Below are 19,626 nucleotides of genomic sequence, written 5' to 3' on the forward strand. Positions count from 1 at the left end.
AGAGAATATCAATCCCTCCAGTGTGTTCTATTTATGTCGCAGTCAAAATTTAGGTCCTTGAATCTAGTTTTGCTAGTGCTGTTTGTCTTGTGGATGTGCAAGAGATCCATCAGAGCTGGATCTAAGGATGCCTTATATGCTAGGCATAGATCACCTCTCAGTAACCTGTAGGAGACTGAGTACAGAGATAGGACCTTAAGTATTCATAATTATATGCAGTTACTTTACTATGACCACAGAGAAAGGGACATTTGATTTTTTTTTTAAATTAAGGCATCTTGTCATGCTGTGCTTTGGATAGTGCCAATGGCATCAGTTGGGGGGGGGGGTAGAGCTACATGTATAGTTGTACCTGTGTTTGCCCATTATAACTTCCTACAGAGGGCCCATGACATATATACAGGAATTTTATTTTCTATGCACTGCCAAAGGTTGCTTTGTCAGGTCTTGTTGCTCAGGCGTAGTCTGATGAGCACAACATCTAAAACCAAGGGGAATACATTAGTTGATGCACTTCTATTTACAATGTAGTTATTCTGCAGTTCTACACACACTTTGTGTGAAAACCACAGTATGACCATGACTCTTGTGTTTGTGAATCACAGACCATGCCATGGATCATCACCTGCATATCTGTTTGATTACGTGGACTCACCCAGGCATGAAAAAGCACAAGTCTGCACTCAAGCATATCACACTGAGTTCATGAGTACCATAAGGCTGAAAAATGCAGTTTTATTGAATACCAGCACCCTATATCTCTGGTCTATGCTTTTTGAGTTCCAGACATTTTTACATGTGTACTGGCTAGGGATGAATTTATTCTAATGTTTACTGAGTTGAAGATTAGTGTGCATAAAGCCAGGAGAAACTTTCAATTCCCAGTTTTTGTCTCTGTGCTTGATTACATGGGACTTTCCTACCTTGAAGAATGCTGCTCATTAGACAAGCGAACAGAAAAAGAAAATTATTACTAGTTCTTTAACAGATGTACCAAACTGGGATAGTTTCACAGTAGTTTTGTGCTTTTACCTAGTGTCAGCAGATAGTAACAGCTTGCCTTTTAACTATTGCCTTACTTGGTTAGCTAGGTTGCTTCCTGAGTTTGCAGATCCTTCTATGATTCCACTTCTGCTAGCATAGAAATTAAATGGGGGGGATCCTTGTTTGCCCACACTGATCTTTCACTAAATCAGGGATATTTAAATATAGGGTAGTCAGTGTACATTGTCTGGGTACCTAGCACAGTCAGTGTACAGGGTCTGGTTACATAGGGCTGTCAGTGCACAAGCTCTGGTTAAATAGGGCAGTCAGTGTATAGGGTCTGGTTACATGAGGCAGTCAGTGTACAGTGTCTGGTTACATACGGCAGTCAGTATACAGTGTCTGATTATATAGGGAAGTCAGTGTACAGTGTCCGGTTACATAGGGCAGTCAGTATATAGTGTCTGGTTACATATGGCAGTCAGTGTACAATGTGTGGTTACATAAGGCAGTCAGTTTACAATGTCTGGTTACATATGGCAGTCAGTGTAGGATGTCTGGTTACATAAGGCAGTCAGTTTATGGTCTATATTATAAGACCAAAAGTGCATATGTGCGACTACTTAAAAGTTGACACATAATGCACGAAACCTGACAATAGCGAACGGCCATGTAATCGAATTTTTCCCTAGGGAAAAAACTTATGTGGCCGTTCACTAAAAAAAAAATAATTTAACACCATAAACAGGTGGGGGCTCTGCCCCCCACATCCCCCTAGCTAAATATACCAACTCTAAGATCGCACTATAGGGCAGGAAAGGGCAACTTCATGAAGTTGGCCAACTATCTCCTTGCCCTATGACATATTCATTGAATCGCTTAAATGCAATTCGATGAATATGTGTCGCTGTTTCCGTATTCGCTAAGAAGCCTTTTCATGCCTCTAATATAGACCTGTCAGTTTACAGTGTCTGGTTATATAGGGCAGTCAGTGTACAGGGTCTGGTTAAATAGGGCAGTCAGTGTACAGGGTCTGGTTACATAAAGCAGTCAGTATACAGTGTCTGGTTACATAGTGCAGTCAGTATACAGTGTCTGGTTACATAGATCAGTCATTGTACAGTGTCTGGTTACATAGCGCAGTCAGTATATAGTTTCTGGTTACATATGGCAGTCAGGGTACAATGTGTGGTTACATAAAGCAGTCAGTTTACAGTGTCTGGTTACATAGGGCAGTCAGTATATACTGTCTGGTTACATATGGCAGTCAGTGTACAATGTCTGGTTACATAAAGCAGCCAGTTTAGGGTCTATATTATAAGACCAAAAGTGCATATGTGCGACTACATAAATGTTGACACATAATGCACGAAACTTGACAATAGCGAACAGCAACGTAATCAAATTTTTCCCTAGGGAACATACGTGGCTGTTCGCTAAAAAAAAAAAATTTAACACCATAAACAGGTGGGGGACTCTGCCCCCCACACCCCCTAACTAAATATACCAACTCCGAGATCGCACTATAGGCAAGGAAAGGGCAACTCTGTGAAGTTGGCCAACTATCTCCTTGCCCTATGACATATTCATCGAGTCGCTTAAATGCAATTCGATGAATATGTGTCGCTCTTTCCATATTCGCTATGAAGCCTTTTCGTGCTTCTAATATAGACCTGTCAGTTTACAGTGTCTGGTTACATAGGGCAGTCAGTGTACCGTGTATGGTTAAATAGGGCAGTCAGTGTACAGGGTCTGGTTACATAGGGCAGTCAGTGTACAGTGCCTGGTTAAATAGTGCAGTCAGTCTACAGGGTCTGGTTACATAGGGCAGTCAGTGTACAGTGTCTGGTTAAATAGGGCAGTCAGTGTACAGGGTCTGGTTACATAGGGCAGTCAGTGTACAGTGCCTGGTTAAATAGTGCAGTCAGTGTACAGGGTCTGGTTACATAGGACAGTCAGTGTACAGGGTCTGGTTAAATAGGGCAGTCAGTGTACAGGGTCTTGTTACATAGGGCAGTCAGTGTACAGTGCCTGGTTAAATAGTGCAGTCAGTGTACAGGGTCTGGTTACATAGGGCAGTGAGTGTACAGTGTCTGGTTAAATAGGGGAGTCAGTGTGCAGCTAAAGATTAGGTGTAAGCTTAGTCTGTTCCAGCAAACAGTTTAACTCATGTGAAAACTACAGACTATTAGTGCTATTTTGCTTGTTCTAGCATGTCATTTCTGTGTATTTTTGTTTTATTTTATTTATTTAATATTTATTAAGCAGTGTAGAGCACTTGTCCAGTGGGCCATTTTCAGGCTCATACTAGGATCCAACAGAGTACAAAGTTGTATTATACAAAGAAAAGGTTTATGTTACATTCATAACAAATCATGTTAGTAGCAGGCATATAGAAAGCTGTTACATACGTAAAAAATAGGGTAAGAAAAATAAAAATATTTTCAGTGTTTTTTCCTCAACATGCATTAGAAAGATTTGCTATTTCTGCTGTTAATGTTAGCAACATCAGAAATAGGTTTTTCACTTAAGAACCTTGGCTAAAAGCTATAAAATCAACATTGCTGAAATTATAAAACCTGATGATATAATTCCAAAACTGCCCCATCTTAACTGTGAGCACTTCCCACAGGTATAGCATACCTAGTTTTTGATGGGGTTTCTTGATATTGCTTTAGAACTGGAGGTCAAATTTAAGATTATCATCTATTATGATTCCTAATTGTTTGGTATGGTGGACTAACTTGATTTCAGTGTCATTTGCTGAAAACATTTTCAAAGATGGTTTGTTAGGTGGTGTCATTTCTGGGGGTAAAGAGGAGGAGTTTGTTTTTTGGGGGGTTGAGTAGGAGTTGTGCTGTTATAATCTAGGTTTCAATGGAGAAGACAGCTTCTTGAGTGACTTCCTGGAGGTGAGTTAAGGTGTTTGAAGCCTGATTCTAAAGACAACCACAAAGCATTCTATATCTATGTCAAGAATCTCAATGGCAACACTCAGATCTGCTCTGAGCTACAGCACAATGGCACTAAATATACAGACCCAACTGATATTGCCAACATCCTGGCAGATAAGTTCAGTGCTAACTTTACCCCCCTCTCACCCCCTAAAGAGCCCATCTCTATACCGGAAGAATGCAAAGTTCCTGTAATCACGGCTGCACAGGTAAAAACCACACTCTCCAAAGCCAAGAACACAGCATCCATGGGACCAGACAACATCCCAGGCTGCGTTCTACACAAACTACAGAATGAACTGGCACCCCACCTAAGTACCATGTTCAATCATAGCCTCACCTCAGGCTTTGTGCCTGCTGAATGGCGCACAGCAATGGTTATCCCACTCCATAAGGGGGGAGCCACCACAGACCCTGGGAACTACCACCTCATTAACCTGACGAGCCTGGTCTGCAAGGCCATGGAACGTATCATCATGGAACTTATAAACAAAGACATTGGTAATCTCTAAACTCTGGATCCCACCAAAAGGCAAATCATGTCTCCTAAACCTGATAGACTTATTTGAAGCAGTCGCCAAAGCCGCAGACAAGGGTAAGGTGGTTCACACAGCCTATCTAGATCTTGCCAAGGCTTTTGACACCATTACCAACTCTGGAATTATAGATAAACTCACTAAACTAGGTATAAATCCCTATGTCACAAGATGGGTTGCCAACTGGCTCACTGACAGAACCCACACTGTGAAAGTAGCAGACTCCAAATCCGACTTCAGACCAGTGACAAGTGGAGTACCACAGGGTTCAGTCCTGGGTCCTCTCCTGTTTGGTATCTACTTCTCTGAAGTACAGGCTAACACAGAAGGTCTTTGGTTAAAGAAGTTCGCAGATGACTGCAAACTAGGAGCCATAATCGAAACTCCTAACGATGTGGACAACCTACAAAAGGGCCTCACTGAGACAGATGCCTGGTGTCAAAGCCATGACCTCAAGCTCAATGCCAAAAAGTGCATTGTCATCCCATTTGGTAAAAACTCTGTACCCATGAATTACAACATAGGTGGTAGTATACTTAACACCGAAAGTGTGATAAGAGACCTTGGGACACAGGTGGACAGTAGTCTCTACTTTGATAATCACATTGCCACAGTAGTCAGGAAATCCTTCTACGTGCCACACCTCATCACAAAAGGTTTCTCATCCAGAAAAAAAGAGGTCATTGTTCCCCTCTACTCATCACTCATTAGACCCATTATAGAGTACAACACCCCTTTTGGTATGTACCTCACAAGACATATACAACAACTGGAAAGGCCGCAGAAATACCTCACAAAGAGGATTACTGGCCTCAAACAGATGCCCTACGCAGACCATCTAAAAAAACTCTAGCTTTACTCCTTCGCATATAGCCTACTCAGAGGTGATCTCTGCCTAACATACAAAGCTATGGCAAAACCAGAACTGTTGGACATGCTCCACTTAAAGAAATCCCAATCCCTCCGAGCTACATGCTCTAGGGACCTACATCTTGTCACCACAATAAACAGAACATGCCAGAGGGATAGAATCCTGTCCCAGAGACTTCCCACACTCTGGAATAAACTACCTATCTATATCAAACAAAGCTCCCCATTAACACTCTTCAAGAAAAATCTTGATGATTGGATGGGAAATAGGAAATGCACCCCGGGGATCACCTCTGTGGCTCTGCCCGACAGTGGCACAGGAAAATAATTTTCTTGGGTGGCAAAAGCCAGGGTACCTTTTTGGCTGGGCTTGTATAGGCCCCAGGAGCCTAGTACCTACCTATGAACCTATGAAAAGTAGATGACGGAAGACTCATCTGCATATTGAATCAAGGTGCCTTCACAATAAGGTGAATGTAGCTTATTGATAAAAATATTGAACAGTAAATGGCCAAGGATGGATCTTTGTGGGACTCACCCAGGGTTGAAAATTGATTGAGGAGTTTACTGTGAGAGACCATGTAAAAAGGCTTTTGATAGATCTAAAAATACTGTAGATACAAGTTTTTTAGAGTTGCGAGCTTTATTGACAGTGTCTGTAAATCAGTAGAGGTGCTGTGCCCTGACTGAAATCCATTTCTGATTAGCTTATTTTGTAAACGATAGTGGAGAAATTGTTGATGAATACATCTTTCAAGGATTTTAGAGAGGGGAGACAGGATGGCTATGGGACAGAAATTTGAAATGTCTGTGGGATTACTTACTTTATGTATGGGGGTAATGTGTGCCATTTTCCACAAGTGAGGGACACATGATTCTGTTATTGATCTATTAACAAGAATGCTGATTGCATATGCTCTTGCATCCAGAGGAAGGTTGTTGGCTGGGAAGGAACAAGGTTTTAGTTTATTTAAAAGCTTTTTTATGACAGTCATAGAAACTGATTGAAAGGTAAAGTGGGTGGAGTTGTCTGCATGTATATTCGACAGGTGTCAGGTAAGTTTTGAGAAGGAAATGTGGTAGGGTCTACGGTAGGGGAAGTTGGCTGTGTAGAGGGGGGTGTCAGGTGAGTTTGAGGTTAAGTTCGCTATGCATTCTATGAAGTATGTTTTGAAATAGGTAGCTGTTTGAAGAGGGGGAATGCTGATATGAGCTGGGATACTTTTTTGGACCTGCGTTGATGAGAGACGATATGGAATACCATAATTCTTTAGGGTTGTTTTTTTTCCTGTCTTGTAGCTTAATATAATAAGACTTTTTATCTCGATTAACTTGTTTCTTAACTTGGTTTTGTAGCTGTCTGAATAGTTGCCAATTTGTGTCATTTTTATTTTTTTGCCAGTTAATCCACGCTTTGTCTCTCTCTATCATAACTAGTTTACATTGATTGGTGAGCCATGGAATATGGCTGTTTTTAATTCTTTTTGTACACTGTGGGGCTAAGGTGTTAAGAATATTTAGAAATGCTGCATTGAAATGCTCAACTGCATCATTTAAGAGGACCCTTTTCAGGATGGACCAGTTAACTGCCTGCAGAGATTCAATGAAAGACTCCTTGGAGAATATGGAGAGATTACAGGTAATTTTGAGCTTATGATCCTTTGTTAATACACCTGCTTTTTAATTTCTCCAAGTCTTTTGGGTTTCTGATACCATGATGGGAATGGATCCCATTCCTAAGTCAAAGAACAATTAAAGTTCATGAAATTAGTATTGTTTCAATCTTTTTGATGTCAGCCAGAAGTGCTCTTGCAGCACCTGCAATGTGCCCAGTAATGACTCCTTCTGAAATCCATATGGGGTTACATATATTGGTAACATATCTAAATTTTTATAAGACCTGTTGCTCCTACTACTATTGGAACTGTCTGGGTATCTATCTTCCACATAGCTCTCATTTCTGCCTGCAAATCCTGATATTTTATGACTTTGTGTCTCTGTACACAAGACATGGTAGTCACTGGGTGTGGTGATTTCAATCATCAATGCTACTTTTGTATTCTTTTCATGGACCACTATATCCAGTTTTCTAGCATCTATCTTTTGAACTGTTGGTAATGTGTGATCCCATGTGATGTAGACTTCATCATTTTCTGTGATGCTTTGTGGCTCATGTTTCCAGTGTTTTTCAGCCACTTTAATACCATAATGTTTGCACAATCCGCAGAGTAACAGTCTTGCCACATTATTATGCCTTTCAATATACAGTGCTTCTGCCATAAGTATGTCACAACCAGCAATGAGGTGTGCAACTGTTTCCAATTCTGTTTTACAAAATCTACACTTATCTGTTTCTCCCACTTTATCAATGGACTTTGTAAACCATTGTGTACGTAGCCCACTTGGGCCGCCAATATTAACCTTTCATCCCTTAGTTTGAATTCACCTCTCCTTAACCATTCCTGCATTTGTTCCTGATCAACATGAAGTTCTTCCAGAAGTTTTCTATACTTGCAACTATATTTATGCATTTTCCACATCACTTGCCTTCTCATCTGATCCTTCACCTTATATTCTTTCTTTTGTTTTTGGCACATTGAGTTGCTGCCTGATTTTTATCTACTTCTGGTTTGATTTCCATTCCTGCTTGATGCCGATATGCTTCTACTAGACTAAGCAGGGAAATCATCTTAGATTTATTCTCCTCATATTTAAAAATGTTCACTATGTTTGGGTCTTGTCAGGTCAGCAGATATGTGTACAGCTCCATGATTGCAGATCTATAGATGTAATCAATTTCAATGATGCCCATACCTCATTCGGAATGGAGAATATGTAATCTTGGTATGTACTGATTTTTATAAATTATTTGGTGAGCATGAAGCATCCTTCTTGTTTTCAGTCTGTCCAATACATTTTGGGGCCAGTTAATTACTCCAAAACAGTAAGCTAGGACAGAAAGAGCAAATTGGTTTCTAGCCTGAATTTTTTTCTTAGATGTCAATGCTGTTTTCAAAATTAATTTACGTTTTCTCAAGTATTCCTTGCTAAGTTTTATTCACATCTGTTCATGTTTTATTGTTGATCCTTCATTTCACAAATATGTATACACTCCCCTTTACTCAAGTTCTTTTATATCACATTCTTGTCCCAAACTGATGTTTTATTGGAGCTGCAGTTTTCCTGCTTTAAAGGTTGCTTTTGCACATTTATCAAGATCAAATGACATTCTTACATTACCTGAAAAAGTTTTGACAACTTGCAGTTGTGCTTTCAGTTCCTCATCTGATGAACTATAAGGTTTTAAATTATCAACAAAGAGAATATGAGAAGTCTTTACACTTTGTTGTTTTCTAGGAGCCAAATTATAACCATGGCCTAAGCTGTTAAGTAGACAGCTTAATGGGTTAAGGACAAGACAGAATAGCAGCAGTGACAGAGAGTCACCTTGGAATATCCCCCTTTGAATCTTTATTCTGGAATAATAATTTGTCCTTTATCATGGCTTAATTGCAAAGTGGTCTGGCAATGTTTCATGGTCACTGTAATGTAGTCAATCAGTGTGGGGTGTATCTTATACTTTTTTAAGCACTCCTTTATCCATGAATGAGGGATACTATCAAATGCTTTTTTGTAGTCAATCCATGCCATACTCTGATTCTTCCCCTTTTTACATTTCTATACTATGACTTTATTTAACAACAAATGATCCTTTGTTCCATATGACTTTCTTTTATTGCCCTTTTGTTCTACTGCCATGATTGAGTTTTCTTCTAAATGACTATAAACCCTGTCAGCATCAATTCCAGTGTACAGTTTATATGTCATCAGAAGGCAAGTTATTGGTCTATAATTTTTAGGGTAGCTTGCAGGTTCACTCTTAAACAGGAGTATTGTTTTTCCTGTTGTTAGCCAGGTTGGTGTCTGTTCGGGGTGCTCATATAAATTAAATTAAATAAAATGTTGTACTTTTCCTTTATATTTATCCGTGTATCTTCTATGTTTTTCCACCTGAGATTTTTAGTTTATTTGCGATAGTACATGATAGATCCTGATCTGTTCTAATACTGTGCATTGCTTTTATCACATTTATTTTTCTAAGTATTTTTGTTGATCTGTTCCCTCTTCTATAATCTTCTAACAGTGACACTTCTTGTCTTAGTTGCTTTATAGTTTTCTCTATTCAATACCTCCATGATGGTATTCGATTTCTCACCTTCCTTTCCCTCACTACCCTGTGTTCTTGTAGTAGAACTTTATCAGTTATTAATTTAGCTGCACAGTAATATATCCTGTTTACTTCTGTTATATCGCCTGGATCTCTAGGGACAGTCCTAATTACTGTGTTCACTTGTTTTATCAAACTTCTGACTTTTTGGGTTTTATTGACCTTCTGCAGTCTATTTCTTTAATTGATCTTAATATGTCTATTTCTGTTAAATCAAGCAACTCTTCTCTTAGGTTATTTCTTCTAAACTGAGGGTACATTTTTTGTTTTCCATTTTGTGCGAGCATTCTAAAGAAAGTTCTATAGCATGTTCCTGTGTCACATTCTCTTCAATTTCATCCTGTGCCGTCTGTTGCACTGTCATATTGGAACTCATTGGCCTATCACTCCTCAACACTGCCACAGGTTCCTGTTCCTTCCCTTGCTGTCCAGCTTCAAGTGAATGTTTATACTGATTTCCTGTGGAAGGCTCCAAAATATCGTCATATGAAACCTGACCAATTGCTTCCCGTTGCACTGATTTCCCCTTATTTTGGATGTCCATTGCTCTATCCTGTTGTGGTGCTTTCTGAGTTAGATTTTCTACACCAAATCCTTCACTTTGCAGGCACTCCATAACTTCAACTTCCATTTTTTTAACTTCTACTTTACTGATCTTCTTTTCTATACTCCCTCTTTGTGATATTATGTTTTTGTTTTATTGTGAAATTTTCCATATCTGAGTGCCTTTGCCTGTATTTCACTTTGAATATTTTTGGGGCTGCCTTCTTTATATTCATCCACTAAATGTCCCATCCCTCCAGAATCTACTCCAACCCTATCGCACCACCAGACCACTGAGATCCAGCAACAAAAATCACTTGCAGATCACTAAAGCCAATAACTCTGCTGGTGAAGCACTATTCTCTTGTGCCATAGCCAAATTATGGAACTCCCTCCCACCCACAATTAGCTCTGTACCATCATGCATCCACTTCAAAACTTTACTAAAAGCGCACCTAAAAACATGCTGGCTATGCCCTTGCAACTCCCCCTCTAATATCACCCACCCCATCCACCCACTACCTTTCTTTCCACCCCACTAACTATCTTGATTATAGCAAGCTCAGATGCTCATAAGCCTAACTACTTATTATACAGCAGGAACGTCTTATTGTAACAATTGTTAATGTCTGTTATGTACATCGCAGATGATAAAGATTCTAGTTGTCTACTGATGTACTATGTTCTTCATCTGTAACTATGTTTGTAATTTTTAATTGCCATGTTGATCAAATTGTTAATTTCTATGTAAATCCAATGTAACTACTGTCTGTATATTTTAACTGTGGAGCTTTTCTCCCTGGGCCTCGGCCGAAAATGGACCAACGTCCAGTCGGACACTCCTGGTCAACAAATGTAAATAAATAAATAAAATATTGATATTGATTAATTTGGCTTTCACATTTGCATTAAATGTTGTACCATATCAAATCTCTCTTTCTTTTCCATGTCCAGATTTCTTTTTTATACTTTTCAAAAAATCTCTAGGGTTTTGTTGTTTATATTTTTGCACTTCCTCAAATGCTTCTTTTTCCAAACAGATCAAAGTTTCTTGGTCAATATACTGTTTTTCACAAATCTGTTGCATTAATGAACACAAGTTTTTATTTGAAGCTTCAGATAGTTTTACTCCGGAAGTATTTTCCTTTCCTCTAATTTATTTCCTGTGGGTATAAGCTGGCAGATGATAATTTAGTGTATCAGGGAGGGTATCTAAGGAGGTAAGATTAGATGGGTTGGTAACCAGAATCCAATTCAGGATAGATTGCTAGGAGTTATTTTTGCCATGTCTTGTTGGTGTATTAATAAATTGAGTGTTGATCAATGAATTTGTGAATAAAGACTGCTAGTCAATATTTACATCACTCAGGAGGATAATTTCATTTGTGATTGTATATGATATCCAGGATAGTATGGTGAAGTAAATACCAGGAAAGCTATCTGTAAAACTGCAGCAAAACCAGACGTAAGACAAATCCTGATAATTTTAAAGACAGTAAACTGTCAGCATACACCTAAGTTAACTGCAAAAGCCAGTATTGCAGTTACTTCGGCTTGAAATAATGTTATAGTAGCTGGAGAAACAACTGATGTGGGGGAGGGAGGACCAATCAGGTACTTCAATGAAATGCAGTTACCCCCCCCCCATATATGGTTTACCACAAAAAACAAACAGTGAGGTAGAATGTTTATGGATGCAAAGACAAGGTCTTTGTACACGGGATTTCATTTTATGGTTATGGGTTTTTATTGCCTTTCCAGGGATGTTTTACAATGCTAGAGTAAAATATGCTAAATTGTTAATTTAGTTTCAGCTTCAGCAGTAAAAGGCTTCTGGGTGGAGGTGTCCCTCCAGCAGATTCAACACTACAATACAGAACACACTAATGCATAAATGAAGGAAAACAATTAAGTTTAGTATGAGCCCTGAAAATTGCTTTACACAGATTTTAATTGAAGGTGTTGTTTCTTTTGTTGCATGACATGGTGGAGGAAAGGAAACTTAATGTTCAACCAACCTACATTCTAAGTGATTTTGAGAAGACAGCCATACACAGTGTATACACAGCCTTCCCTAGTGCACAACATTCGGTTACAATTTTCATCTAGCAAAGATACTGTGGCAGCATATACAACAGTGTCATCTCGCAGTGAAGTGTGGCATCGAACTTGACATTTGCAGTGTGCATGAAGGAAGTATAGGCAATAAGTTTACATCCTGCCGATGCAAGAAAAACTATACTTCCTCTCCAATACCAGCCTAAATATTGGCGTGAATATGACTTAACTAATGCAGGCTATCCTAAAATGTAAAATACCACCAAGTCATGGCACAGGAGACTACGCTCTGTTCAGCAGGAAATCTATTTTCATAAAACCCTCAATGCAAGAGGAGCAAGACCGGGTGAATAATATATGTAAGGCAATCAGAAGGGGCAAAACTAAATCACTACCAAGTAAGAAGTACGCTCGACAACAAGAATGTCTGCAACGGTTTACTATCAGAATTGCGAATGTCACTCGGTCGAACGTTGTATAGTCGAACGCATAATGTCGGAAACACAAATGTCGAAGGCAGTATAATCAATCGGGAATGGTTTTACCATGGGTCGAGGTAGGTGTACAGTATAATACCATACTACAAACATCCTCCCTACCTCGACCCATGGTAAAACCGTTCCCGATTGATTATACTGCCTTCGACATTTGTGTTTCCGACCTTATGCGTTCGACTATACAACGTTCGACCGAGTGACGTTCGCAATTCTGATAGTAAACCGTCTGCAACACATATTACAACAGTATTCAGCTTATAGCCCAAATAACTACGTATTCACCATGGCTTATAAGTTCATAAGTTCATACTTTCATAGGACATTACTAGGCTAACAGCTCAAGAGCCCTTACAAGCTTAGCCATCATTACCCATATTATACCTAATTTTTGATTGCTATGGTTTACAGGATGGCTTAGGTTTGTGCCTATGTCTCTGAATATTTTACAGACTGCAACTGTCCATAAGGCACATGAGCGCCACCCTAGGAGTGAATTTACAGTTCATGAACCATTGATCCAAACTGCGTTTGAAGATGGTCAGAGAAGGGCTCTGCTTTAAATGAATAGGAAGCCTGTTCCAGGGAAGAGTAATCTCTGAGACACATATGTCTCTCAAGCATGTTGTGCTCATGTCAAAGACCAGGTTTAGATTCTAGAAATGGGAAATCCTCATGCAGTTTGTCTTGTGAATGCGTAACAGTTTCATCAGGGCTAGATTTAAGAGTGCTCTGTAGGTTAGGCATAGTTCAGGAGACAGAGTAAAAGGATTGGGCTTTTATTCGATCCACATAGGATATGTTGTTTACACACATATTTTTGTTGTTTGTAAGGAACTTCTGAGGCCACCGCAGCTGTTGCAAGTGCCTGGTCAGGTACCTGCAGAAAGGTGCATTGTACTTGCTTATTGGTCTGATGAAGGCTGAGTACAGTGTGACTATAACTTCCTTTAATCTGAACACCATGCCTTTGCTTATAAGCTGTGCCACATAGAAGGACGTCCTTCCCTGTGGACACATGGTGATCAAAGTCCAGGCTACTGTCTATCTGGGTATCTAGATCTCTCACTTCTGAGTTCACTCTTAGGTGAGTGCTACTATTGTTGTAATTTGGAGGGGGATTTAACTTCCCAAAGGGTATAATTGTGTATTGTTTGCATTTAGTTTCAGGCCATGGCTCTGGCACCAATCATTTACCTGTATCAGACCCTTCCGAAGGATATCTACATCATGAGGGATTCATTGATTGCCCCCAACCGGCAATCATCAGCAAATTTGGGCAGCTAAAGACCTTGAACATTAGCTTTGACTTCAGAGAAGTATATTCTAAACAAGAGAGGTCCCAGCACTGAGCCCTGTGGTACACCACTAGCAAGTGGCCTCTTGCTGGATCTGGATTCTCAAACTCTGACAAGATGTCCTGTCTGTGAGCCATTTGGTTCTGGTGATGTAGGGATTTATACACAATTTTGTGAGTTTATGTATAATACCAAAGTGGAGAATTGTGTCAAATGCCTTAGCCAGATCAAGGTAGGCAGTGTGCACAGTTTTATCCTCATCCATGGCTCTAGTGACTTTCTCAGAGAAGTCTATCAAACTGAGTAGGCATGATTTGCCCTTGATGAAGATGAACTGGGTTGCGTCCAGTGTTTGGAGATTTCCTATATCGTTTATCAGGTCCATGGTTATTCTTTCCATGGCCTCACATATGAGAATAGTCAAACTTATGGGTCTGTAATTTCCTGGCTCTGTTGATGGTCCCCCTTTATGCAAAAGGATGAGCATTGCTGTCCTCCAATCCCCAGGGATAAAGCCAGTCTGGAGACTGTGGTTAAATAGATATCCTTGTTTTATATCTCGCTATGTTTGTATGTAACACGTGTAATTCTTATAGCTATGCATCCAGTTTTTACACGATGCACATTAAACATCAGATTTTATGTCTGGTTACTTATATATTAAACCGGACACATGCTAAATTCTGGTGAGTAGGGACACTTCGTGACATATTGGTTCACACCTGATGCTTGAATGTATGCGATATATATATGCGCAGGAAAAAGGTCCACTATCTCTGTATACGGTATTGTTGGACCCCCCTTATACATTTACATTGAAATTCATGTTGGAATATAACTTTCTGCTCTGCCGTTATCGGTGAATTTTTTTTCACCATGGATTCATGGGACTTCCAATGGGACATCAATTAGTGATGGATCCATACTTGTGTGGTAGCGTTCTTTCGTGTTGACATTGCGATGAGCATATAATTTATAAAAAAAAACGAATGTGTGTACGCTGTTTAGCAATCTAAATGGAACCTTGATTGCATATATTTTGTGTGTTAGTGAGAGTGAACATATCTTTGCCTTGCCTTTGATATAACTTTTGCTATGATTTTATGATTTTTTTATTTTTTTATTGATAATTTTTGAGTGCTTTTTTTTTAGTGCTTTTTTTTTTTTGGTTTTTGTTTTTTGTTAGTTTATTGTTTTATTGCTTTATGCTTATATGTTTATGCAGCCCATAAAAATGCTGCATATATATATATTTGGATTAATGTATCTGATGAAGCAGTCTGATCTAGCTATTCTTCTCTATATTATCATCTTTTTTCTTTTTTTTCTGTGATTACTGACTTTACTTTTTTACTGTGATTGACTTTGTACTTTTTTGGTGATTTTTCGCATTTTTTATTTTTGTGTGATACTCATTATGATTTTGTTTAAATAGATATCCTAATGGGCCTGATAGGTCCTGTTTCAAGATATTTAAGAGGCATCCTAAGATATTGTTGGGACCCTTTAAAGCCGTGTTTTTAGCTTTAGAGAGTGCAGTGGTGACCTGCTCTTTGGTGATAACAGGTAGAGGAATGGTGGAGGGTATTTCTTTGCTGGTAACCAGAGATGATAGTGAAATTAGAGCTGAATTTATTAGTTGGGTATAGATGATGCCATCTACAACTAATTGTGCACATTGTTGGGTGTTGCCCTTAAGACTGCAGACATAACTGAAAACTTCCTCATGGTTATCCTTAGCGCGGGGGGGGGGGGGCTATTTTCCTCAAAATTTGCTTTTGAAGACTTGAGTAGTCCAGCAATTTATTTATTTAGACTAATGCAGGAGTTTTTTGCTCTGTTGTCCACATTCTGTCTTACTTCTAGACAGGATTTTCTTTCTTTGGTTGTACAAATGTTTTATATCAGGGTCAACCAGAGTGGCTTGTTTTTGCAGTTTTTATTAGGCTTATTTCAGTCTGGTACTGTTGTTTCTATGCAGTTGTTTATATGGTTGTACAGGGTTTTTGTATACGCCTCTGCATAGGTGTTTTCTGGATTTGGAGGAGTGTGGAAATTAGCTATGCCATCACTTAATAGGAGGCAGTTTGCTTTTGAAAAGTTCTTGAAGGTTGCCACAACTACTATCCAAGTAACTATGACACCAAAAAGCATCAGCTACCAAGGAAGTGCTGGTATCTGTTGCTCAGAAGTTATAGACCTTAACATACAACATTCAGATCATTTGTTGGATCCACTGCACATGAATATTACATCATGCATCAAGATAAACATCAGTCCTTATATTGCCATATACAAATAAAACAATTGTACATCACTGACAAGTGTCACAATAGATTAAATAAATGTTATGTACCTTCACAGTACTTCAGTGTCAGTGGATTCTTTCCTTCCTGTCATTATTCTAAGGACATATGTATAATATATTGTACTGTTGTCTTTCGCTCCACTTCTAGCCAATCTGCAAAAAATTAGAAAACACTGTATAGTCTTTGCAGTCAGAATGGTATGTTTACCAAAATTCACCACCACCATAAAATGATTTCTATTTGTACTGTAGTCCTCAGTCTTACCTCTGTACTGAACATTTTTACCAAGACATCTGCTGACCTGTATAATATAGAGCCACGCTTCCACAGGAAGCAAGAATGAACTATTTATATCTGTAGCATGTATGTATTTAATAACTAGTTTGCTAACTGGATATGGTGGATTCCAGCAATGACCAGGATTCTTGTGATCACACTGAAGTGGTAACAAGTATAGTTACATACAGCCACAGAGTTTACTACAGTGTTGTGATATATTTTATTAACATTTCAACAACTGGTTTCTGAGTTGTTACATAATAAAATGCATGCTAGCTATCAGTATCATCCAAGTAGCATATACTATTGCTATATTTAATTATATGTACAAAACAGGACATTATGTGTACATAATATCACTTACATTCCAACACAGCATGTCAAATTATAGTCAGTACAGGCTAGTACTCTGTAGGGGAATGTACTGCAATGTCAACCATTTCCCTGATATATTTACATTCAGTCACCATTAAAAGGTATTCTTGAAATTATGTTCACATCTCTTGTAATGTTTTGCATTTGGAATGTCTTGGTAACAAACAGCAACCATGTTTAAAAACTCATCAGCAATTGACAAGATAGAGAGAGACTGTATTGTACACGTGCACAAACATTTGAATGTTTATCAAGATAATTCATACTCTTGATATAACATTTATAGCTACAGGTGGATATTCTGTCCTCTTATATGACTGTACTATCCTGGCAGCTACCAGTAATTTGGTCCTGACAGAAACTATCCGTCGTGTGATAGCAGGCATTGATGTCACTTCCTGTCCATCCTACTCCTTATGGTACAGTCTAACCCTTCCATCTCCCTGCTTTACATTACAGCCTCTCCACACCCATAAACTTAACTTATGTAGAGATAGTCTATGTCCCTTCATTGATCTAATGGTCCTATTCTACCTGTCATTTGGTGTTTAGTCCCCCTCTCTGTTCCACTTTAGACTTTCATGTCTTATGTAGAGATAGTCTCTGTCCCTTCATTGATCTAATGGTCCTATTCTACCTGTCATTTGGTGTTTAGTCCCCCTTTCTGTTCCACTTTAGACTTTCATGTCTTATGTAGAGATAGTCTCTGTCCCTTCATTGATCTAATGGTCCTATTCTACCTGTCATTTGGTGTTTAGTCCCCCTCTCTGTTCCACTTTAGACTTTCATGTCTTGCTCTTTCTTTCAGTTCTTTACCTTTGTGCTCCTTGATCCTGCATTCCTTGATTTTCCATTCCTCCATCTTCTGATCCCTGCTTTCCAGTTTTCTTCATTACTTTTCTTCGCCATTCCAAACGTCATCTTCTGTTCTCCACTTACTGGTCTCCATCTTTCGCTTTCACTTTTCAATCTCGTCTTCTCACTGCCCCTTTCCAGTCCACCTACCACTTTGTCATCCTATTTTCTGTACCATACATTCTAGTTTATGGCAATGTTGTCCTCTACTATGCAAATGGTTCCCTTCCTCTTCTCATGTTACATTTTTAAATTTTACACTCATTTAATAGACTAGCCCATCTCATTTGGAGTGGCTCCTAGGAGGAATTTGAGGTGTTTACTTATAATTGCACTTTTTTGTCTTTTACTCTTGATATTTACTTTTTTTTGAATATTTCATATTTGGATGTTACCATTTCTTTTAATTTTTCATCAAAATATTTAAGTTCTAAAGTTTACAGAAACTCCACTTATGTGAATTTGTATTTGTAGTCCTCCACTGGTCACCTTAATTACTTAAGGAAACACATTTTTAAAGGTCAGTGTGGGAGACTATCAAAACTGACTTCTGAGAATTTTATGTTTTTAGGTAAGTTACACTATGAAAAGTTAGCTTAAAACAGAGATGTCCTCACTCAGTTCATAGATTATGTTAATGCTTGGGTTAACACATCCAGACATAACAGGTACCTAAATATTTTAACAAGCAGTCGTGAAGCAATGGTAATTTGTCAGGGGAGTCTGAGGCAGGAGATTTTTTTCAAGAGTATTTGGATTCACTTTTCTACTGCTACTGCTTTTATTCATATAACTATACTGGACAATTGGGAGGCCATTACTGGTAGGGATGAGATAGTAAGGGTTATAGGTACCTAAATTCATCAACAAAAAGGCTACAGTCTGAACTGCTTTTTGACATCAGTTGTTGTTGTTTGTCTTTTCGGCTTTTCCCAGTTAGGGGTCACCACAGTGGAACTCCGGTCTACTAATGATTGGCAATAGATTTTTTTATGGTGCCAAGTTTCCAGCCCGACGCCCAACCTTCAGCGAAGGCACGCCCATTCACGCATGTCTTTCGGAAGCCACTCGACCTTGGGGAGGACATGCAGACTTGCTTTTTGACATCAGTAATAACTTGAATATGCCCAGTGGTACAGATCAATATGGCTTTTTATAGTTATAGTTGGTATATTGCTGTGTTTTTCTGTTTTGAACTTAAGGCTCACAGGAAAATGTTTTTGAAGCCAATGGGAGGTTTGGCTGTAACTCTGTTAAGTGTTGTACATATGTGCGACTGATTGTATTAGTTGTTACAATTTTCACACAACTTGGAGACTGTTGCAGAGCATCTAACAATACTCGTATGGTACTTGCACAACATTAATTCTTCTCTTTTCAAACACAGTGTAGTCAGTGATATTATTAAGAAATGTATGCTCTTCTGTTGGTACAAATGGCTAGTAATGTCAGCGGTGGAAATGTGGACAGATGTTTATGTCAACAATATTGGCAACTGACGTTGCAAACTAACTACTAACCATGTCTTAATCACACCATTTGTATTAAGCATATAATTAGGTTTATACCATAAAGGTAGCCCTTACACTCTGAGTTATTTTAACTTCCTATTATAACAACTATATATTGGGCCGCTCATGTAGTACTATCTTTATTTTATCCACTTTGCTGTTTTCTTTTAATGTCTGTTTTCAGTTTTAATCCTATTTTGGAGATGTATACTTTTGACCACTAAGTTATGCATCTGAACTTCTGCTATTATCTTGTATTTCAATAAAAACATAATTTAAAGATATTGCACTTTGTTTAAGGTAATAAACGTTGGAGGTGACTAGTTAATGGA

Source organism: Protopterus annectens, chromosome 3.part0 (genome assembly GCF_019279795.1).
Source record: "Protopterus annectens isolate FY-2018-M chromosome 3.part0, PAN1.0, whole genome shotgun sequence".
NCBI lineage: Eukaryota > Metazoa > Chordata > Ceratodontiformes > Protopteridae > Protopterus > Protopterus annectens.